This window comes from Schistocerca cancellata, chromosome 6 (genome assembly GCF_023864275.1).
Source record: "Schistocerca cancellata isolate TAMUIC-IGC-003103 chromosome 6, iqSchCanc2.1, whole genome shotgun sequence".
NCBI classification, from domain to species: domain Eukaryota; kingdom Metazoa; phylum Arthropoda; class Insecta; order Orthoptera; family Acrididae; genus Schistocerca; species Schistocerca cancellata.
The window spans coordinates 56,494,548-56,519,375 of record NC_064631.1 but is presented as its reverse complement, the minus strand read 5'-3'; positions in this window follow the sequence as shown (position 1 = coordinate 56,519,375).

Sequence of the window (24,828 nt, the reverse complement as noted above, 5' to 3'; positions counted from 1 at the left end):
AAAGGCTCAAATCATAGACTGTTAGAAGGCTCAGTCTCCTTGTACTTAAGTCGGCATTGTGCCTTTTGTATTTAATTCAGATGCAATTTTTGTGTTTAATCGTCAAAGTGATGGTCCAAGGAATACTGTAAACCGGAAGTGAAGCATCGAGATCTAAATCTGGTCTCACAGGCAAGGCTCAAATCATAGACTGTTAGAAAACTCAGTCTTCTTGTACTTGAGTCCGCATTGTGCCTTTTGTATTCAATTCCGTTGCAATTTTTGTGTTTAATCGTCAAAGTGAGGCTCCAAGGAATACTGTAAACCGGAAGTGAAGCATCGATATCTAAAACTGGTCTCTCAGCAAATGCTGAAAGCATAGATGGTAAGAAGACCCACTCTTCTTGTACTTAAGTCGGCATTGTGCCTTTTGTATTTAATTCCGATGCAATTTTTGTGTTACATCGTCAAAGTGAAGGTCCAAGGGATACAGTAGGCCTGAAGTGAAGCATCGGAATCTAAAACTGGTCTAACACGAAAGGCTCAAATCGTAGACTGTTAGAAGACTCAGTCTTCTTGTACTTAAGTCGTCATTGTGCCTTTTGTATTTAATTCCAATGCAATTTTTGTGTTTAATCGTCAAAATGAGGGGCCAAGGAATACTGTAAACCGGAAGCGAAACATCGATATCTAAAACTGGTCCCTCAGCAAAGGATGAAAGCATAGACATTAAGAAGACTGACTCTTGTTGTACTTAAGTCGGCATTGTGCCTGATGTATTTAATTCCGATGCAATTTTTGTGTTTCATCGTCAAAGTGAAGGTCCAAGGGTTACTGTAAACCGGAAGTGAAGCATCGATGTTTAAAACTGGTCCCTCAGCAAAGGCTGAAAAGATAGACAGTAAGAAGACTCACTCTTCTTGTACTTAATTCGGCATTGTGCCTGATGAATTTAATTCAGATGCAATTTTGGTGTTACATCGTCAAAGTGAAGGTCCAAGGAATACTGTAAACCGGAAGTGAAGCGTCGATATCTAAAACTGGTCTCTCAGCAAAGGCAGAAAACATATACGGTAAGAAGACTCACTGTTCTTTTACTTAAGTCGGCATTGTGCCTGATGTATTTGATTGCGAAGCAATTTTTGTGTTTCATCGTCAAAGTGAAGGTCCAAGGAATACTGTAAACCGGAAGTGAAGCACGGATATCTAAAACTGATCTCTCAGCAAAGGCTGAAAGCATAGAAGGTAAGAAGACTCACGCTTCTTGTACTTAAGTCGGCATTGTGCCTGATGTATTTAATTCCGATGCAAATTTTGTGATTCATCGTCAAAGTGAAGGTCCAAGGGATACAGTAAACCTGAAGTGAAGCATCGGAATCTAAAACTGGTCTACACGAAAGGCTCAAATCATAGACTGTTAGAAGACTCAGTCTTCTTGTACTTAAGTCCGCATTGTGCCTTTTGTATTTAATTCCGATGCAATTTTTGTGTATAATCGTCAAAGTCATGGTCCAAGGAATACTGTAAATCGGAAGTGAAGCATCGAGATCTAAAACTGGTCTCACAGGCAAGGCTCAAATCATAGACTATTAGAAAACTCAGTCTTCTTGTACTTGAGTCCGCATTGTGCCTTTTGTGTTCAATTCCGTTGCAATTTTTGTGTTTAATCGTCAAAGTGAGGGTCCAAGGAATTCTGTAAACCGGAAGTGATGCATCGATATCTAAAACTGGTCTCTCAGCAAAGGCTGAAAGCATAGATGGTAAGAAGACCCACTCTTCTTGTACTTAAGTCGGCATTGTGCCTTTTGTATTTAATTCCGATGCAATTTTTTTGTTACATCGTCAAAGTGAAGGTCCAAGGTATACTGTAAACCGGAAGTGAAGCATCGATATCTAAAACTGGTCTCTCAGCAAAGGCAGAAAACATAGACGGTAAGAAGACTCACTCTTCTTGTACTTAAGTCGGCATTGTGCCTGATGTATTTAATTCCGATGCAATTTTTGTGTTTCATCGTCAAAGTGAAGGTCCAAGGGATACAGTAAACCTGAAGTGAAGCATCGGAATGTAAAACTGGTCTAACACGAAAGGCTCAAATCATATACTGTTAGAAGACTCTGTCTTCTTATACTTAAGTGCGCATTGTGCCTTTTGCTTTTAATTCCGATGAAACTTTTGTGTTTATTCGTCAGAGTGAGGGTCCAATGAATACTGTAAACCGGAAGTGAAGCATCGATATCTAAAACTGGTCTCTCAGCAAAGGCTGAAAGCATAGACAGTAAGAAGACTCACTCTTCTTGTACTTAAGTCGGCATTGTGCCTGTTATGTTTAATTCCGATGCAATTTTTGTGTTTCATCGTCAAAGTGGAGGTCCAAGGGATACAGCAAACCTCAAGTGAAGCATCGGAATGTAAAACTGGTCTAACACAAAAGGCTCAAATCATAGACTGTTAGAAGGCTCAGTCTCTTTGTACTTAAGTCGGCATTGTGCCTTTTGTATTTAATTCCGATGCAATTTTTGTGTTTAATCGACAAAGTGATGGTCCAAGGAATACTGTAAACCGGAAGTGAAGCATCGAGATCTAAAACTGGTCTCACAGGCAAGGCTCTAATCATAGACTGTTAGAAAACTCAGTCTTCTTGTACTTGAGTCCGCATTGTGTCTTTTGTATTCAATTCCGTTGCAATTTTTGTGCTTAATCGTCAAAGTGAGGGTCCAAGGAATACTGTAAACCGGAAGTGAAGCATCGATATCTAAAACTGGTCTCTCGGCAAAGGCTGAAAGCATAGATGGTAAGAAGACACACTCTTCTTGTACTTAAGTCGGCATTGTGCCTTTTGTATTTAATTCCGATGCAAATTTGGTGTTTCATCGTCAAAGTGAAGGTCCAAGGGATACAGTAAACCTCAAGTGAAGCATCGGAATCTAAATCTTGTCTAACACGAAAGGCTCAAAAAGTAGACTGTTAGAAGACTCAGTCTTCTTGTACTTAAGTCGGCATTGTGCCTTTTGTATTTAATTCCGATGCAATTTTTGTGTTGAATCGTCAAAGTGAAGGTCCAAGGGATACAGTAAACCTGAAGTGAAACATCGGAATCTAAAACTGGTCTAACACGGAAGGCGCAAATCATAGACTGTTAGAAGACTCAGTCTTCTTGTACTTATGTCAGCAACCTGGGTTTTGTATTTAATTCCGATGCAATTTTTGTGTTTCATCGTCAAAGTGAAGGTCCAAGGTATACTGTAAACCGGAAGTGAAGCATCGATATTTTGAACTGGTCCCTCAGCAAAGGCTGAAGGCATAGACGGTAAGAAGACTCACTCTTCTTGTACTTAAGTCGGCATTGTGCCTGATGAATTTAATTCCGATGCAATTTTTGTGTTTCATCGTCAAAGTGAAGGTCCAAAGAATACTGTAAACCGGAAGTGAAGCAACGATGTCTAAAACCTGTCTCTCAGCAAAGGCTGAAAGCATAGACGGTAAGAAGACTCACTCTTCTTGTACTTAATTCGGCATTGTGCCTGATGAATTTAATTCCGATGCAATTTTTGTGTTTCATCGTCAAAGTGAAGGTCCAAGGGATACAGTAAACCTGAAGTGAAGCATCGGAATCTAATACTGGTCTACACGAAAGGCTCAAATCATAGACTGTTAGAAGACTCAGTCTTCTTGTACTTAAGTCGCCATTGTGCCTGTTATATTTAATTCCGATGCAATTTTTGTGTTTCATCGTCAAAGTGAAGGTCTAAGGGATACAGCAAACCTGAAGTGGAGCATCGGAATCTAAAACTGGTCTAACACGAAAGGCTCAAATCATAGACTGTTAGAAGGCTCAGTCTCCTTGTACTTAAGTCAGCATTGTGCCTTTTGTATTTAATTCAGATGCAATTTTTGTGTTTAATCGTCAAAGCGATGGTCCAAGGAATACTGTAAACCGGAAGTGAAGCATCGCGATCTAAAACTGGTCTCACAGGCAAGGCTCAAATCATAGACTGTTAGAAAACTCAGTCTTCTTGTACTTGAGTCCGCATTGTGCCTTTTGTATTCAATTCCGTTGCAATTTTTGTGTTTAATCGTCAAAGTGAGGCTCCAAGGAATACTGTAAACCGGAAGTGAAGCTTCGATATCTAAAACTGGTCTCTCAGCAAAGGCTGAAAGCATAGATGGTAAGAAGAGCCACTCTTCTTGTACTTAAGTCGGCATTGTTCCTTTTGTATTTAATTCCGATGCAATTTTTGTGTTACATCGTCAAAGTGAAGGTCCAAGGGATACAGTAAGCCTGAAGTGAAGCATCGGAATCTAAAACTGGTCTAACACGAAAGGCTCAAATCGTAGACTGTTAGAAGACTCAGTCTTCTTGTACTTAAGTCGTCATTGTGCCTTTTGTATTTAATTCCAATGCAATTTATGTGTTTAATCGTCAAAGTGAGGGGCCAAGTAATACTGTAAACCATAAGTGAAGCATCGATATCTAAAACTGGTCTCTCAGCAAAGGCTGAAAGCATAGACATTAAGAAGACTGACTCTTCTTGTACTTAAGTCGGCATTGTGCCTGATGTATTTAATTCCGATGCAATTTTTGTGTTTCATCGTCAAAGTGAAGGTCCAAGGGTTACAGTAAACCTGAGGTGAAGCATAGATATGTAAAACTAGTCTCTCAGCAAAGGCTGAAAGCATAGACGGTAAGAAGACTCACTCTTCTTGTACTTAAGTCGGCATTGTGCCCGATGTATTTAATTCCGATGCAATTTTTGTGTTTCATCGTCAAATTGAAGGTCGAAGGAATACTGTAAACCGGAAGTGAAGCATCGATATTTAATACTGGTCCCTCAGCAAAAGCTGAAAAGATAGACAGTAAGAAGACTCACTCTTCTTGTACTTAATTCGGCATTGTGCCTGATGAATTTAATTCAGATGCAATTTTTGTGTTTCTTCGTCAAAGTGAAGGTCCAAGGAATACTGTAAACCGGAAGTGAAGCATCGATATCTAAAACTGGTCTCTCAGCAAAGGCAGAAAACATAGACGGTAAGAAGACTCACTCTTCTTGTACTTAAGTCGGCATTGTGCCTGATGTATTTGATTGCGAAGCAATTCTTGTGTTTCATCGTCAAAGTGAAGGTCCAAGGAATACTGTAAACCGGAAGTGAAGCACGAATATCTAAAACTGGTCTCTCAGCAAAGGCTGAAAGCATAGAAGGTAAGAAGACTCACTCTTCTTGTACTTAAGTCGGCATTGTGCCTGATGTATTTAATTCCGATGCAAATTTTGTGCTTCATCGTCAAAGTGAAGGTCCAAGGGATACAGTAAACCTGAAGTGAAGCATCGGAATCTAAAACTGGTCTACACGAAAGGCTCAAATCATAGACTGTTAGAAGACTCAGTCTTCTTGTACTTAAGTCCGCATTGTGCCTTTTGTATTTAATTCCGATGCAATTTTTGTGTTTAATCGTCAAAGTGATGGTCCAAGGAATACTGTAAATCGGAAGTGAAGCATCGAGATCTAAAACTGGTCTCACAGGCAAGGCTCAAATCATAGACTGTTAGAAAACTCAGTCTTCTTGTACTTGAGTCCGCATTGTGCCTTTTGTGTTCAATTCCGTTGCAATTTTTGTGTTTAATCGTCAAAGTGAGGGTCCAAGGAATTCTGTAAACCGGAAGTAAAGCATCGATATCTAAAACTGGTCTCTCAGCAAAGGCTGAAAGCATAGATGGTAAGAAGACCCACTCTTCTTGTACTTAAGTCGGCATTGTGCCTTTTGTATTTAATTCCGATGCAATTTTTTTGTTACATCGTCAAAGTGAAGGTCCAACGTATACTGTAAACCGGAAGTGAAGCATCGATATCTAAAACTGGTCTCTCTGCAAAGGCAGAAAACATAGACGGTAAGAAGACTCACTCTTCTTGTACTTAATTCGGCATTGTGCCTGATGAATTTAATTCCGATGCAATTTTTGTGTTTCATCGTCAAAGTGAAGGTCCAAGGGATACAGTAAACCTGAAGTGAAGCATCGGAATCTAACACTGGTCTACACGTAAGGCTCAAATCATAGACTGTTAGAAGACTGAGTCTTCTTGTACTTAAGTCGGCATTGTGCCTGTTATATTTAATTCCGATGCAATTTTTGTGTTTCATCGTCAAAGTGAAGGTCCAAGGGATACAGTAAACCTGAAGTGAAGCATCGGAATGTAAAACTGGTCTAACACGAAAGGCTCAAATCATATACTGTTAGAAGACTCTGTCTTCTTGTACTTAAGTGCGCATTGTGCCTTTTGCTTTTAATTCCGATGAAACTTTTGTGTTTATTCGTCAGAGTGAGGGTCCAATGAATACTGTAAACCGGAAGTGAAGCATCGATATCTAAAACTGGTCTCTCAGCAAAGGCTGAAAGCATAGACAGTAAGAAGACTCACTCTTCTTGTACTTAAGTCGGCATTGTGCCTGTTATGTTTAATTCCGATGCAATTTTTGTGTTTCATCGTCAAAGTGGAGGTCCAAGGGATACAGCAAACCTCAAGTGAAGCATCGGAATGTAAAACTGGTCTAACACAAAAGGCTCAAATCATAGACTGTTAGAAGGCTCAGTCTCCTTGTACTTAAGTCGGCATTGTGCCTTTTGTATTGAATTCCGATGCAATTTTTGTGTTTAATCGACAAAGTGATGGTCCAAGTAATACTGTAAACCGGAAGTGAAGCATCGAGATCTAAAACTGGTCTCACAGGCAAGGCTCAAATCATAGACTGTTAGAAAACTCAGTCTTCTTGTACTTGAGTCCGCATTGTGTCTTTTGTATTCAATTCCGTTGCAATTTTTGTGCTTAATCGTCAAAGTGAGGGTCCAAGGAATACTGTAAACCGGAAGTGAAGCATCGATATCTAAAACTGGTCTCTCAGCAAAGGCTGAAAGCATAGATGGTAAGAGGACACACTCTTCTTGTACTTAAGTCGGCATTGTGCGTTTTGTATTTAATTCCGATGCAAATTTTGCGTTTCATCGTCAAAGTGAAGGTCCAAGGGATACAGTAAACCTCAAGTGAAGCATCGGAATCTAAATCTTGTCTAACACGAAAGGCTCAAAAAGTAGACTGTTAGAAGACTCAGTCTTCTTGTACTTAAGTCGGCATTGTGCCTTTTGTATTTAATTCCGATGCAATTTTTGTGTTGAATCGTCAAAGTGAAGGTCCAAGGGATACAGTAAACCTGAAGTGAAACATCGGAATCTAAAACTGGTCTAACACGGAAGGCGCAAATCATAGACTGTTAGAAGACTCAGTCTTCTTGTACTTATGTCGGCAACCTGGGTTTTGTATTTAATTCCGATGCAATTTTTGTGTTTCATCGTCAAAGTGAAGGTCCAAGGTATACTGTAAACCGGAAGTGAAGCATCGATATTTTGAACTGGTCCCTCAGCAAAGGCTGATGGCATAGACGGTAAGAAGACTCACTCTTCTTGTACTTAAGTCGGCATTGTGCCTGATGAATTTAATTCCGATGCAATTTTTGTGTTTCATCGTCAAAGTGAAGGTCCAAAGAATACTGTAAACCGGAAGTGAAGCAACGATGTCTAAATCCTGTCTCTCAGCAAAGGCTGAAAGCATAGACGGTAAGAAGACTCACTCTTCTTGTACTTAATTCGGCATTGTGCCTGATGAATTTAATTCCGATGCAATTTTTGTGTTTCATCGTCAAAGTGAAGGTCCAAGGGATACAGTAAACCTGAAGTGAAGCATCGGAATCTAACACTGGTCTACACGTAAGGCTCAAATCATAGACTGTTAGAAGACTGAGTCTTCTTGTACTTAAGTCGGCATTGTGCCTGTTATATTTAATTCCGATGCAATTTTTGTGTTTCATCGTCAAAGTGAAGGTCCAAGGTATACTGTAAACCGGAAGTGAAGCATCGATATTTTGAACTGGTCCCTCAGCAAAGGCTGAAAGCATAGATGGTAAGAAGACCCACTCTTCTTGTACTTAAGTCGGCATTGTTCCTTTTGTATTTAATTCAGATGCAATTTTTGTGTTTAATCGTCAAAGCGATGGTCCAAGGAATACTGTAAACCGGAAGTGAAGCATCGCGATCTAAAACTGGTCTCACAGGCAAGGCTCAAATCATAGACTGTTAGAAAACTCAGTCTTCTTGTACTTGAGTCCGCATTGTGCCTTTTGTATTCAATTCCGTTGCAATTTTTGTGTTTAATCGTCAAAGTGAGGCTCCAAGGAATACTGTAAACCGGAAGTGAAGCATCGATATCTAAAACTGGTCTCTCAGCAAAGGCTGAAAGCATAGACATTAAGAAGACTGACTCTTCTTGTACTTAAGTCGGCATTGTGCCTGATGTATTTAATTCCGATGCAATTTTTGTGTTTCATCGTCAAAGTGAAGGTCCAAGGGTTACAGTAAACCTGAGGTGAAGCATAGATATGTAAAACTGGTCTCTCAGCAAAGGCTGAAAGCATAGACGGTAAGAAGACTCACTCTTCTTGTACTTAAGTCGGCATTGTGCCCGATGTATTTAATTCCGATGCAATTTTTGTGTTTCATCGTCAAAGTGAAGGTCGAAGGAATACTGTAAACCGGAAGTGAAGCATCGATATTTAATACTGGTCCCTCAGCAAAAGCTGAAAAGATAGACAGTAAGAAGACTCACTCTTCTTGTACTTAATTCGGCATTGTGCCTGATGAATTTAATTCAGATGCAATTTTTGTGTTTCATCGTCAAAGTGAAGGTCCAACGAATACTGTAAACCGGAAGTGAAGCATCGATATCTAAAACTGGTCTCTCAGCAAAGGCAGAAAACATAGACGGTAAGAAGACTCAGTCTTCTTGTACTTAAGTCCGCATTGTGAATTTTGTATTTAATTCCGATGCAATTTTTGTGTTTAATCGTCAAAGTGATGGTCCAAACGAATACTGTAAATCGGAAGTGAAGCATCGAGATCTAAAACTGGTCTCACAGGCAAGGCTCAAATCATAGACTGTTAGAAAACTCAGTCTTCTTGTACTTGAGTCCGCATTGTGCCTTTTGTGTTCAATTCCGTTGCAATTTTTGTGTTTAATCGTCAAAGTGAGGGTCCAAGGAATTCTGTAAACCGGAAGTGAAGCATCGATATCTAAAACTGGTCTCTCAGCAAAGGCTGAAAGCATAGATGGTAAGAAGACCCACTCTTCTTGTACTTAAGTCGGCATTGTGCCTTTTGTATTTAATTCCGATGCAATTTTTGTGTTACATCGTCAAAGTGAAGGTCCAACGGATACAGTAAACCTGAAGTGAAGCATCGGAATCTAAAACTTGTCTAACACGAAAGGCTCAAAACGTAGACTGTTAGAAGACTCAGTCTTCTTGTACTTAAGTCGGCATTGTCCCTTTTGTATTTAATTCGGATGCAATTTTTGTGTTTAATCGTCAAAGTGAGGGGCCAAGGAATACTGTAAACCGGAAGTGAAGCATCGATATCTAAAACTGGTCTCTCAGCAAAGGCTGAAAGCATAGACATTAAGAAGACTCACTCTTCTTGTACTTAAGTCGGCATTGTGCCTGATGTATTTAATTCCGATGCAATTTTTGTGTTTCATCGTCAAAGTGAAGGTCCAAGTAATACAGTAAACCTGAGGTGAAGCATAGATATGTAATACTGGTCTCTCAGCAAAGGCTGAAACCATAGACGGTAAGAAGACTCACTCTTCTTGTACTTAAGTCGGCATTGTGCCTGATGTATTTAATTCCGATGCAATTTTTGTGTTTCATCGTCAAAGTGAAGGTCCAAGGGATACAGTAAACCTGAAGTGAAGCATCGGAATGTAAAACTGGTCTAACACGAAAGGCTCAAATCATATACTGTTAGAAGACTCTGTCTTCTTGTACTTAAGTGCGCATTGTGCCTTTTGCTTTTAATTCCGATGAAACTTTTGTGTTTATTCGTCAGAGTGAGGGTCCAATGAATACTGTAAACCGGAAGTGAAGCATCGATATCTAAAACTGGTCTCTCAGCAAAGGCTGAAAGCATAGGCAGTAAGAAGACTCACTCTTCTTGTACTTAAGTCGGCATTGTGCCTTTTGTATTTAATTCCGATGCAATTTTTGTGTTTATTCGTCAAAGTGATGGTCCAAGGAACACTGTAAACCGGAAGTGAAGCATCGAGATCTAAAACTGGTCTCACAGGCAAGGCTCAAATCATAGACTGTTAGAAAACTCAGTCTTCTTGTACTTGAGTCCGCATTGTGCCTTTTGTATTCAATTCCGTTGCAATTTTTGTGCTTAATCGTCAAAGTGAGGGTCCAAGGAATACTGTAAACCGGAAGTGAAGCATCGATATCTAAAACTGGTCTCTCAGCAAAGGCTGAAAGCATAGATGGTAAGAAGACACACTCTTCTTGTACTTAAGTCGGCATTGTGCCTTTTGTATTTAATTCCGATGCAATGTTTGTGTTTCATCGTCAAAGTGAAGGTCCAAGGGATACAGTAAACCTCAAGTGAAGCATCGGAATCTAAATCTTGTCTAACACGAAAGGCTCAAAACGTAGACTGTTAGAAGACTCAGTCTTCTTGTACTTAAGTCGGCTTTGTGCCTTTTGTATTTAATTCCGATGCAATTTTTGTGTTGAATCGTCAAAGTGAAGGTCCAAGGGATACAGTAAACCTGAAGTGAAACAACGGAATCTAAAACTGGTCTAACACGAAAGGCGCAAATCATAGACGGTTAGAAGACTCAGTCTTCTTGTACTTATGTCGGCAACCTGCGTTTTGTATTTAATTCCGATACAATTTTTGTGTTTCATCGTCAAAGTGAAGTTCCAAGGAATACTGTAAACCGGAAGTGAAGCATCGATATTTAAATCTGGTCCCTCAGCAAAGGCTGAAAAGATAGACGGTAAGAAGACTCACTCTTCTTGTACTTAATTCGGCATTGTGCCTGATGAATTTAATTCCGATGCAATTTTTGTGTTTCATCGTCAAAGTGAAGGTCCAAGGGATACAGTAAACCTGAAGTGAAGCATCGGAATCTAAAACTGGTCTAACACGAAAGGCTCAAATCATAGACTGTTAGAAGGCTCAGTCTCCTTGTACTTAAGTCGGCATTGTGCCTAAAGTATTTAATTCAGATGCAATTTTTGTGTTTAATCGTCAAAGTGATGGTCCAAGGAATACTGTAAACCGGAAGTGAAGCATCGAGATCTAAAACTGGTCTCACAGGCAAGGCTCAAATCATAGTCTGTCAGAAAACTCAGTCTTCTTGTACTTGAGTCCGCATTGTGCCTTTTGTATTCAATTCCGTTGCAATTTTTGTGTTTAATCGTCAAAGTGAGGCTCCAAGGAATACTGTAAACCGGAAGTGAAGCATCGATATCTAAAACTGGTCTCTCAGCAAAGGCTGAAAGCATAGATGGTAAGAAGACTCACTCTTCTTGTACTTAATTCGGCATTGTGCCTGATGAATTTAATTCCGATGCAATTTTTGTGTTTCATCGTCAAAGTGAAGGTCCAAGGGATACAGTAAACCTGAAGTGAAGCATCGGAATCTAAAACTGGTCTAACACGAAAGGCTCAAATCATAGACTGTTAGAAGGCTCAGTCTCCTTGTACTTAAGTCGGCATTGTGCCTAAAGTATTTAATTCAGATGCAATTTTTGTGTTTAATCGTCAAAGTGATGGTCCAAGGAATACTGTAAACCGAAAGTGAAGCATCGGAATCTAAAACTGGTCTAACACGAAAGGCTCAAATCGTAGACTGTTAGAAGACTCAGTCTTCTTGTACTTAAGTCGTCATTGTGCCTTTTGTATTTAATTCCAATGCAATTTTTGTGTTTAATCGTCAAAGTGAGGGGCCAAGGAATACTGTAAACCGGAAGTGAAGCATCGATATCTAAAACTGGTCTCTCAGCAAAGGCTGAAAGCATAGACATTAAGAAGACTGACTCTTCTTGTAACTAAGTCGGCATTGTGCCTGATGTATTTAATTCCGATTCAATTTTTGTGTTTCATCGTCAAAGTGAAGGTCCAAGGGTTACAGTAAACCTGAGGTGAAGCATAGATATGTAAAACTGGTCTCTCAGCAAAGGCTGAAAGCATAGACGGTAAGAAGACTCACTCTTCTTGTACTTAAGTCGGCATTGTGCCTGATGTATTTAATTCCGATGCAATTTTTGTGTTTCATCGTCAAAGTGAAGGTCCAAGGAATACTATAAACCGGAAGTGAAGCATCGATATTTAAAACTGGTCCCTCAGCAAAAGCTGAAAAGATAGACAGTAAGAAGACTCACTCTTCTTGTACTTAATGCGGCATTGTGCCTGATGAATTTAATTCAGATGCAATTTTTGTGTTTCATCGTCAAAGTGAAGGTCCAAGGAATACTGTAAACCGGAAGTGAAGCATCGATATCTAAAACTGGTCTCTCAGCAAAGGCAGAAAACATAGACGGTAAGAAGACTCACTCTTCTTGTACTTAAGTCGGCATTGTGCCTGATGTATTTGTTTGCGAAGCAATTTTTGTGTTTCATCGTCAAAGTGAAGGTCCGAGGATTACTGTAAACAGGAAGTGAAGCACGGATATCTAAAACTGGTCTCTCAGCAAAGGCTGAGAGCATAGAAGGTAAGAAGACTCACTCTTCTTGTACTTAAGTCGGCATTGTGCCTGATGTATTTAATTCCGATGCAAATTTTGTGTTTCATCGTCAAAGTGAAGGTCCAAGGAATACTGTAAACCGGAAGTGAAGCATCGATATCTAAAAATGGTCTCTCAGCAAAGGCTGAAAGCATAGACGGTAAGAAGACTCACTCCTCTTGTACTTAAGTCGGCATTGTGAGTAATGTATTTAATTCCGATGCAATTTTTGTGTTTCATCGTCAAAGTGAAGGTCCAAGGGATACAGTAAACCTGAAGTGAAACATCGGAATCTAAAACTGGTCTAACACGAAAGGCTCAAATCATAGACTGTTAGAAGACTCTGTCTTCTTGTACTTATGTCCGCATTGTGCCTTTTGTATTTAATTCAGATGCAATTTTTGTGTTTAATCGTCAAAGTGATGGTCCAAGGAATACTGTAAACCGAAAGTGAAGCATCGGAATCTAAAACTGGTCTAACACGAAAGGCTCAAATCGTAGACTGTTAGGAGACTCAGTCTTCTTGTACTTAAGTCGTCATTGTGCCTTTTGTATTTAATTCCAATGCAATTTTTGTGTTTAATCGTCAAAGTGAGGGGCCAAGGAATACTGTAAACCGGAAGTGAAGCATCGATATCTAAAACTGGTCTCTCAGCAAAGGCTGAAAGCATAGACATTAAGAAGACTGACTCTTCTTGTAACTAAGTCGGCATTGTGCCTGAAGTATTTAATTCCGATGCAATTTTTGTGTTTCATCGTCAAAGTGAAGGTCCAAGGGTTACAGTAAACCTGAGGTGAAGCATAGATATGTAAAACTGGTCTCTCAGCAAAGGCTGAAAGCATAGACGGTAAGAGGACTCACTCTTCTTGTACTTAAGTCGGCATTGTGCCTGATGTATTTAATTCCGATGCAATTTTTGTGTTTCATGGTCAAAGTGAAGGACCAAGGAATACTGTAAACCGGAAGTGAAGCATCGATATTTAAAACTGGTCCCTCAGCAAAAGCTGAAAAGATAGACAGTAAGAATACTCACTCTTCTTGTACTTAATGCGGCATTGTGCCTGATGAATTTAATTCAGATGAAATTTTTGTGTTTCATCGTCAAAGTGAAGGTCCAAGGAATACTGTAAACCGGAAGTGAAGCATCGATATCTAAAACTGGTCTCTCAGCAAAGGCAGAAAACATAGACGGTAAGAAGACTCACTCTTCTTGTACTTAAGTCGGCATTGTGCCTGATGTATTTGTTTGCGAAGCAATTTTTGTGTTTCATCGTCAAAGTGAAGGTCCGAGGATTACTGTAAACCGGAAGTGAAGCACGGATATCTAAAACTGGTCTCTCAGCAAAGGCTGAAAGCATAGAAGGTAAGAAGACTCACTCTTCTTGTACTTAAGTCGGCATTGTGCCTGATGTATTTAATTCCGATGCAAATTTTGTGTTTCATCGTCAAAGTGAAGGTCCAAGGAATACTGTAAACCGGAAGTGAAGCATCGATATCTAAAAATGGTCTCTCAGCAAAGGCTGAAAGCATAGACGGTAAGAAGACTCACTCCTCTTGTACTTAAGTCGGCATTGTGAGTAATGTATTTAATTCCGATGCAATTTTTGTGTTTCATCGTCAAAGTGAAGGTCCAAGGGATACAGGAAACCTGGAGTAAAGCATCGGAATCTAAAACTGGTCTACACGAAAGGCTCAAATCATAGACTGTTAGAAGACTCAGTCTTCTTGTACTTAAGTCCGCATTGTGCCTTTTGTATTTAATTCCGATGCAATTTTTGTGTTTAATCGTCAAAGTGAGGGTCCAAGGAATACTGTAAACCGGAAGTGAAGCATCGATATCTAAAAATGGTCTCTCAGCAAAGACTGAAAGCATAGACGGTAAGAAGACTCAGTCTTCTTGTACTTAAGTCGGCATTGTGCCTGTTATATTTAATTCCGATGCAATTTTTGTGTTTCATCGTCAAAGTGGAGGTCCAAGGGATACAGCAAACCTGAAGTGAAGCATCGGAATCTAAAACTGGTCTAACACAAAAGGCTCAAATCATAGACTGTTAGAAGGCTCAGTCTCATTGTACTTAAGTCGGCATTGTGCCTTTTGTATTTAATTCCGATGCAATTTTTGTGTTTAATCGTCAAAGTGATGGTCCAAGGAATACTGTAAACCGGAAGTGAAGCATCGAGATCTAAAACTGGTCTCACAGGCAAGGCTCAAATCATAGACTGTTAGAAAACTCAGTCTTCTTGTACTTGAGTCCGCATTGTGTATTTTGTATTCAATTCCGTTGCAATTTTTGTGTTTAATCGTCAAAGTGAGGGTCCAAGGAATAATGTAAACCGGAAGTGAAGCATCGATATCTAAAACTGGTCTCTCAGCAAAGGCTGAAAGCATAGACTGTAAGAAGGCTCACTCTTCTTGTACTTAAGTCGGCATTGTGCCTGATGTATTTAATTTCGATGCAATTTTTGTGTTTCATCGTCAAGGTGAAGGGCCAAGGAATACTATAAACCGGAAGTGAAGCATCGGAATCTAAAACTGGTCTAACAAGAAAGGCTCAAATCATAGAGTGTTAAAAGACTCAGTCTTCTTGTACTTAAGTCGGCATTGTGCCTTTTGTATTCAATTCCGATTCAATTTTTGTGTTTAATCGTCAGAGTCATGGAGCAAGGGATACAGTTACCTGAAGTGAAGCATCGATTTATAAAACTGGTCTCTCTGCAAAGGCTGAAAGCATAGACGGTAAGAAGACACACTCTTCTTGTACTTAATTCGGCATTGTGCGTTTAGTATTTAATTCCGATGCAATTTATGTGTTTATTCGTCAAGTGAAGGTGCAAGGAATACTGTAAACTGGAAGTGAAGCATCTATATCTAAAACTGGTCTCTCAGCAAAGGCTGAAAGCATAGACATTAAGAAGACTCACTCTTCTTGTACTTAAGTCGGCATTGTGCCTGATTTATTTAATTCCGATGCAATTTTTGTGTTTCATCGTCAAAGTGAAGGTCCAAGGGATACAGTAAACCTGAAGTGAAGCATAAATATCTAAAACTGGTCTCTCAGCAAAGGCTGAAAGCATAGACGGTAAGAAGACTCACTTTTCTTGTACTTGAGTCGGCATTCTGCCTGATGTATTTAATTCCGATGCAATTTTTGTGTTTCATCGTCAAAGTGAAGGTCCAAGGAATACTGTAAACCGGAAGTGAAGCATCGATATCTAAAAATGGTCTCTCAGCAAAGGCTGAAAGCATAGACGGTAAGAAGACTCACTCTTCTTGTACTTAATTCGGCATCGTGCCTGATGTATTTAATTCCGATGCAGTTTTTGTCTATCATCGTCAAAGTGAAGGTCCAAGGAATACTGTAACCCCGATGTGAGGCATCGATATCTAAAACTGGTCTCTCAGCAAAGGCTGAAAGCATAGACGGTAAGAAGACTCACTCATCTTGTACTTAAGTCGGCATTGTTCCTGATGTATCTAATTCCGTTGCAATTTTTGTGTTTCATCGTCAAAGTAAAGGTTCAAGGAATACTGTAAACCGGAAGTGAAGCATCGATATCTAAAACTGGTCTCTCAGCAAAGGCTGAAAGCATAGACGGTAAGATGACTCACTCTTCTTGTACTTGAGTCGGCATTCTGCCTGATGTATTTAATTCCGATGCAATTTTTGTCTTTCATCGTCAAAGTGAAGGTCCAAGGAATACTGTAAACCGGAAGTGAAGCATCGATATTTAAAACTGGTCCCTCAGCAAAGGCTGTAAACATAGACAATAAGAAGACTCACTCTTCTTGTACTTAATTCGGCACTGTGCCTGATGAAATTAATTCCGATGCAATTTTTGTGTTTCATCGTCAAAGTGAAGGTCCAAGGAATACTGTAAACCGGAAGTGAAGCATCGATATCTAAAACTGGTCTCTCAGCAGAGGCTGAAATTATAGACGGTAAGAAGACTCACTCCTCTTGTACTTATGTCGGCATTGTGCCTGATGTATTTAATTCCGATGCAATTTTTGTGTTTCATCGTCAAAGTGAAGGGCCAAGGAATACTGTAAACCGGAAGTGAAGCATCGGAATCTAAAACTGGTCTAACACAAATGGCTCAAATCATACAGTGTTAGAAGAATCAGTCCTCTTGTACTTAAGTCGGCATTGTGCCTTTTGTATTTAATTCCGATGCAATTTTTGTGTTTAATCGTCAGAGTCATGGAGCAAGGGATACAGTTACCTGAAGTGAAGCATCGATATATAAAACTGGTCTCTCTGCAAAGGCTGAAAGAATAGGCGGTAAGAAGACACACTCTTCTTGTACTTAATTCGGCATTGTGCCTTTAGTATTTAATTCCGATGCAATTTTTGTGTTTAATCGTCAAAGTGAGGGTCCAAGGAATACTGTAAACCGGAAGTGAAGCATCTATATCTAAAACTGGTCTCTCAGCAAAGGCTGAAAGCATAGACGGTAAGAAGAGTCACATTTCTAGTACTTAATTCGGCATTGTGCCGTATGAATTTAATTCCGACGCAATTTTTGTATTTCATCGTCAAAGTGAAGGTCCAAGGGATACAGTAAACCTGAAGTGAAGCATCGATATCTAAAACTGGTCTCTCAGCAAAGGCTGAAAGCACAGACGGTAAGAAGACACACTCTTCTTGTACTTAAGTCGGCATTGTGCCTGAAGTATTTAATTCCGATGCAATTTTTGTGTTTCATCGTCAAAGTGAAGGTCCAAGGAATATTGTAAACCGGAAGTGAAGCATCGATATCTAAAACTGGTCTCTCAGCAAAGGCTGAAAGCATAGACGGTAAGAAGACTCACTCTTCTTGTTCTTAAGTCGGCATTGTGCCTGATGTATTTAATTCCGATGCAATTTTTGTGTTTCATCGTCATTGTGAAGGTCCAAGGAATACTGTAAACCGGAAGAGAAGCATCGATATCTAAAACTAGTCTCTCAGCAAAGGCTGAAAGCATAGACGGTAAGAAGACTCAGTCTTCTTGTACTTAAGTCGGCATTGTGCCTGATATATTTACTTCCGATGCAATTTTTGTGTTTCATCGTCAAAGTGAAGGTCCAAGGGATACAGTAAACCTGAAGTGAAGCATCGATATCTAAAACTGGTCTCTCAGCAAAGGCTGAAAGCATAGACGGTAAGAAGACTCACTCTTCTTGTACTTAAGTCGGCATTGTGCCTGATGTTTTTAATTCCGATGCAATTTTTGTGTTTCATCGTCAAAGTGACGGTCCAAGGAATACAGTAAACCGGAAGTGAAGCAACGATATCTATATCTGGTCTCTCAGCAAAGGCTATAAACATAGACGGTAAGAAGACTCACTCTTCTTGTACTTAAGTCCGCATTGTGCCTGATGTATTTAATTCCGATGACATTATTGTGTTTCATCGTCAAAGTGAAGGGCCAATGAATACTGTAAACCGGAAGTGAAGCATCGGAATTTAAAACTGGTCTAACAAGAAAGGCTCAAATCATAGAGTGTTAGAAGACTCAGTCTTCTTGTACTTAAGTCGGCATTGTGCCTTTTGTATTCAATTCCGATTCAATTTTTGTGTTTAATCGTCAGAGTCATGGAGCAAGGGATACAGTTACCTGAAGTGAAGCATCGATTTATAAAACTGGTCTCTCTGCAAAGGCTGAAAGCATAGACGGTAAGAAGACACACTCTTCTTGTACTTAAGTCGGCATTGTGCCTGATTTATTTAATTCCGATGCAATTTTTGTGTTTCATCGTCAAAGTGAAGGTCCAAGGGATACTGTAAACCGGAAGTGAAGCATCGATATCTAAAACTGGTCTCTCAGCAAAGGCTGAAAGCATAGACGGTAAGAAGACTCACTTTTCTTGTACTTGAGTCGGCATTCTGCCTGATGTATTTAATTCCGATGCAATTTTTGTGTTTCATCGTCAAAGTGACGGTCCAAGGAATACAGTAAACCGGAAGTGAAGCAACGATATCTATAACTGGTCTCTCAGCAAAGGCTATAAACATAGACGGTAAGAAGACTCACTCTTCTTGTACTTAAGTCCGCATTGTGCCTGATGTATTTAATTCCGATGACATTATTGTGTTTCATCGTCAAAGTGAAGGGCCAATGAATACTGTAAACCGGAAGTGAAGCATCGGAATCTAAAACTGGTCTAACAAGAAAGGCTCAAATCATAGAGTGTTAGAAGACTCAGTCTTCTTGTACTTAAGTCGGCATTGTGCCTTTTGTATTCAATTCCGATTCAATTTTTGTGTTTAATCGTCAGAGTCATGGAGCAAGGGATACAGTTACCTGAAGTGAAGCATCGATTTATAAAACTGATCTCTGCAAAGGCTGAAAGCATAGACGGTAAGAAGACACACTCTTCTTGTACTTAATTCGGCATTGTGCGTTTAGTATTTAATTCCGATGCAATTTTTGTGTTTATTCGTCAAGTGAGGGTGCAAGGAATACTGTAAACTGGAAGTGAAGCATCTATATCTAAAACTGGTCTCTCAGCAAATGCTGAAAGCATAGACATTAAGAAGACTCACTCTTCTTGTACTTAAGTCGGCATTGTGCCTGATTTATTTAATTCCGATGCAATTTTTGTGTTTCATCGTCAAAGTGAAGGTCCAAGGGATACAGTAAACCTGAAGTGAAGCATCGATATCTAAAACTGGTCTCTCAGCAAAGGCTGAAAGCATAGACGGTAAGAAGACTCACTTTTCTTGTACTTGAGTCGGCATTCTGCCTGATGTATTTAATTCCGATGCAATTTTTGTGTTTCATCGTCAAAGTGAAGGTCCAAGGAATACTGTAAACCGGAAGTGAAGCATCGATATCTAAAACTGGTCTCTCAGCAAAGGCTGAAAGCATAGACGGTATGAAGACTCACTCTTCTTGTACTTAATTCGGCATCGTGCCTGATGTATTTAATTCCGATGCAGTTTTTGTCTATCATCGTCAAAGTGAAGGTCCAAGGAATACTGTAACCCCGATGTGAGGCATCGATATCTAAAACTGGTCTCTCAGCAAAGGCTGAAAGCATAGACGGTAAGAAGACTCACTCATCTTGTACTTAAGTCGGCATTGTTCCTGATGTATCTAATTCCGTTGCAATTTTTGTGTTTCATCGTCAAAGTAAAGGTTCAAGGAATACTGTAAACCGGAAGTGAAGCATCGATATCTAAAACTGGTCTCTCAGCAAAGGCTGAAAGCATAGACGGTAAGAAGACTCACTCTTCTTGTACTTGAGTCGGCATTCTGCCTGATGTATTTAATTCCGATGCAATTTTTGTCTTTCATCGTCAAAGTGAAGGTCCAAGGAATACTGTAAACCGGAAGTGAAGCATCGATATTTAAAACTGGTCCCTCAGCAAAGGCTGTAAACATAGACAATAAGAAGACTCACTCTTCTTGTACTTAATTCGGCATTGTGCCTGATGAAATTAATTCCGATGCAATTTTTGTGTTTCATCGTCAAAGTGAAGGTCCAAGGAATACTGTAAACCGGAAGTGAAGCATCGATATCTAAAACTGGTCTCTCAGCAGAGGCTGAAATTATAGACGGTAAGAAGACTCACTCCTCTTGTACTTATGTCGGCATTGTGCCTTTTGTATTTAATTCCGATGCAATTTTTGTGTTTAATCGTCAGAGTCATGGAGCAAGGGATACAGTTACCTGAAGTGAAGCATCGATATATAAAACTGGTCTCTCTGCAAAGGCTGAAAGAATAGGCGGTAAGAAGACACACTCTTCTTGTACTTAATTCGGCATTGTGCCTTTAGTATTTAATTCCGATGCAATTTTTGTGTTTAATCGTCAAAGTGAGGGTCCAAGGAATACTGTAAACCGGAAGTGAAGCATCTATATCTAAAACTGGTCTCTCAGCAAAGGCTGAAAGCATAGACGGTAAGAAGAGTCACATTTCTAGTACTTAATTCGGCATTGTGCCGTATGAATTTAATTCCGACGCAATTTTTGTATTTCATCGTCAAAGTGAAGGTCCAAGGGATACAGTAAACCTGAAGTGAAGCATCGATATCTAAAACTGGTCTCTCAGCAAACGCTGAAAGCATAGACGGGAAGTAGACTCACTCTTCTTGTACTTAAGTCGGCATCGTGCCTGATGTATTTAATTCCGATGCAGTTTTTGTGTTTCATTGTCAAAGTGAAGGTCCAAGGAATACTGTAAACCGGAAGTGAAGCATCGATATCTAAAACTGGTCTCTCAGCAAAGGCTGAAAGCATAGACGGTAAGAAGACACACTCTTCTTGTACTTAAGTCGGCATTGTGCCTGAAGTATTTAATTCCGATGCAATTTTTGTGTTTCATCGTCAAAGTGAAGGTCCAAGGAATATTGTAAACCGGAAGTGAAGCATCGATATCTAAAACTGGTCTCTCAGCAAAGGCTGAAAGCATAGACGGTAAGAAGACTCACTCTTCTTGTTCTTAAGTCGGCATTGTGCCTGATGTATTTAATTCCGATGCAATTTTTGTGTTTCATCGTCAATGTGAAGGTCCAAGGAATACTGTAAACCGGAAGAGAAGCATCGATATCTAAAACTAGTCTCTCAGCAAAGGCTGAAAGCATAGACGGTAAGAAGACTCAGTCTTCTTGTACTTAAGTCGGCATTGTGCCTGATATATTTACTTCCGATGCAATTTTTGTGTTTCATCGTCAAAGTGAAGGTCCAAGGGATACAGTAAACCTGAAGTGAAGCATCGATATCTAAAACTGGTCTCTCAGCAAAGGCTGAAAGCATAGACGGTAAGAAGACTCACTCTTCTTGTACTTAAGTCGGCATTGTGCCTGATGTTTTTAATTCCGATGCAATTTTTGTGTTTCATCGTCAAAGTGACGGTCCAAGGAATACAGTAAACCGGAAGTGAAGCAACGATATCTATAACTGGTCTCTCAGCAAAGGCTATAAACATAGACGGTAAGAAGACTCACTCTTCTTGTACTTAAGTCCGCATTGTGCCTGATGTATTTAATACCGATGCAATTATTGTGTTTCATCGTCAAAGTGAAGGGCCAATGAATACTGTAAACCGGAAGTGAAGCATCGGAATCTAAAACTGGTCTAACACGAAAGGCTGAAATCATAGAGTGTTAGAAGTCTCAGTCTTCTTGTACTTAAGTCGCCATTGTGCCTGATGTATTTAATTCCGATGCAATTTTTGTGTTTCATCGTCCAAGTGAAGGTCCAAGGAATACTGTAAACCAGAAGTGAAGCATCGATATTTAAAACTGCTCCCTCAGCAAAGGCTGAAAGCATAGACGGTAAGAAGGCTCACTCTTCTTGTACTTAATTCGGCATTGTGCCTGATGGATTTAATTCCGATGCAATTTTTGTGTTTCATCGTCAAAGTGAAGGTCCAAGGAATACTGTAAACCGGAAGTGAAGCATCGATATCTAAATCTGGTCTCTCAGCAAACGCTGAAATCATAGACGGGAAGAAGACTCACTCTTCTTGTACTTAAGTCGGCATCGTGCGTGATGTATTTAATTCCGATGCAGTTTTTGTGTTTCATCGTCAAAGTGAAGGTCCAAGGGATACATTAAACCTGAAGTGAAGCATCGGAATCTAAAACTGGTCTAACACGAAAGGCTCAAATCATAGACTGTTAGAAGACTCAGTCTTCTTGTACTTAAGTCCGCATTGTGCCTTTTGCTTTTAATTCCGATGCAATTTTTGTGTTTAATCGTCAAAGTGAGGGTCCAAGGAATACTGTAAACCGGAATTGAAGCATCGATATCTAAAACTGGTCTCCCAGCAAAGGCTGAAAGCATAGACGGTAAGAAGACTCACTCTTCTTGTACTTAAGTCGGCATTGTGCCTGATGTATTTAATTCCGATGCAATTTTTGTGTTTCATCGTCAAAGTGAAGGGCCAAGGAATACTGTAAACCGGAAGTGAAGCATCGGAATCTAAAACTGGTCTAACACGAAAGGCTCAAATCATAGAGTGTTAGAAGACTCAGTCTTCTTGTACTTAAGTCGGCATTGTGCCTTTTGTATTTAATTCCGATGCAATTTTTGTGTTTAATCGTAAGAGTCATGGAGCAAGGGATACAGTTACCTGAAGTGAAGCATCGATATATAAAACTGGTCTCTCTGCAAAGGCAGAAAGCATTCACGGTAAGAAGACACACTATTCTTGTACTTAATTCGGCACTGTGCCTTTAGTATTTAATTCCGATGCAATTTTTGTGTTTAATCGTCAAAGTGAGGGTCCAAGGAATACTGTAAACCGGAAGTGAAGAATCTATATCTAAAACTGGTCTCTCAGCAAAGGCTGAAAGCCTAGACGGTAAGAAGACTCACTCTCCTTGTACTTAAGTCGGCATTGTGCCTTTTGTATTTAATTCCGATGCAATTTTTGTGTTTAATCGTCTAAGTGAAGGTCCAAGGGATACAGTAAACCTGAAGTGAAGCATCGATATCTAAAACTGGTCTCTCAGCAAACGCTGAAAGCATAGACGGGAAGAAGACTCACTCTTCTTGTACTTAAATCGGCATCGTGCCTGATGTATTTAATTCCGATGCAGTTTTTGTGTTTCATCGTCAAAGTGAAGGTCCAAGGGATACAGTAAACCTGAAGTGAAGCATCGGAATCTAAATCTGGTCTAACACGAAAGGCTCAAATCATAGACTGTTAGAAGACTCAGTCTTCTTGTACCTAAGTCCGCATTGTGCCTTTTGTATTTAATTCCGATGCAATTTTTGTGTTTAATCGTCAAAGTGAGGGTCCAAGGAATACTGTAAACCGGAAGTGATGCATCGATATCTAAAACTGGTCTCTCAGCAAAGGCTGAAAGCATAGACGGTAAGAAGACTCACTCTTCTTGTACTTAAGTCGGCATTGTGCCTTTTTTATTTAATTCCGATGCAATTTTTGTGTTTAATCGTCAAGTGAGGGTCCAAGGAATACTGTAAACTGGAAGTGAAGCATCTATATCTAAAACTGGTCTCTCAGCAAAGGCTGAAAGCATAGACATTAAGAAGACTCACTCTTCTTGTACTTAAGTCGGCATTGTGCCTGATTTATTTAATTCCGATGCAATTTTTGTGTTTCATCGTCAAAGTGAAGGACCAAGGGATACAGTAAACCTGAAGTGAAGCATCGATATCTAAAACTGGTCTCTCAGCCAAGGCTGAAAGCATAGACGGTAAGAAGACCCATTCTTCTTGTACTTAATTCGGCATTGTGCCGTATGAATTTAATTCCATCGCAATTTTTGTATTTCATCGTCAAAGTGAAGGTCCAAGGGATACAGTAAACCTGAAGTGAAGCATCGATATCTAAAACTGGTCTCTCAGCAAACGCTGAAAGCATAGACGGGAAGAAGACTCACTCTTCTTGTACTTAAGTCGGCATTGTGCCTGAAGTATCTAATTCCGAGGCAATTTTTGTGTTTCATCGTCAAAGTGAAGGTCCAAGGAATATTGTAAACCGGAAGTGAAGCATCGATATCTAAAACTGGTCTCTCAGCAAAGGCTGAAAGCATAGACGGTAAGAAGACTCACTCTTCTTGTTCTTAAGTCGGCATTGTGCCTGATGTATTTAATTCCGATGCAATTTTTGTGTTTCATCGTCAAAGTGAAGGTCCAAGAAATACTGTAAACCGGAAGAGAAGCATCGATATCTAAAACTAGTCTCTCAGCAAAGGCTGAAAGCATAGACGGTAAGAAGACTCAGTCTTCTTGTACTTAAGTCGGCATTGTGCCTGATATATTTACTTCCGATGCAATTTTTGTGTTTCATTGTCAAAGTGAAGGTCCAAGGGATACAGTAAACCTGAAGTGAAGCATCGATATCTAAAACTGGTCTCTCAGCAAAGGCTGAAAGCATAGACGGTAAGAAGACTCACTCTTCTTGTACTTAAGTCGGCATTGTGCCTGATGTTTTTAATTCCGATGCAATTTTTGTGTTTCATCGTCAAAGTGACGGTCCAAGGGATACATTAAACCTGAAGTGAAGCATCGGAATCTAAAACTGGTCTAACACGAAAGGCTCAAATCATAGAGAGCTAGAAGTCTCAGTCTTCTTGTACTTAAGTCGCCATTGTGCCTGATGTATTTAATTCCGATGCAATTTTTGTGTTTCATCGTCCAAGTGAAGGTCCAAGGAATACTGTAAACCAGAAGTTAAGCATCGATATTTAAAACTGCTCCCTCAGCAAAGGATGAAAGCATAGACGGTAAGAAGACTCACTCTTCTTGTACTTAATTCGGCATTGTGCCTGATGGATTTAAT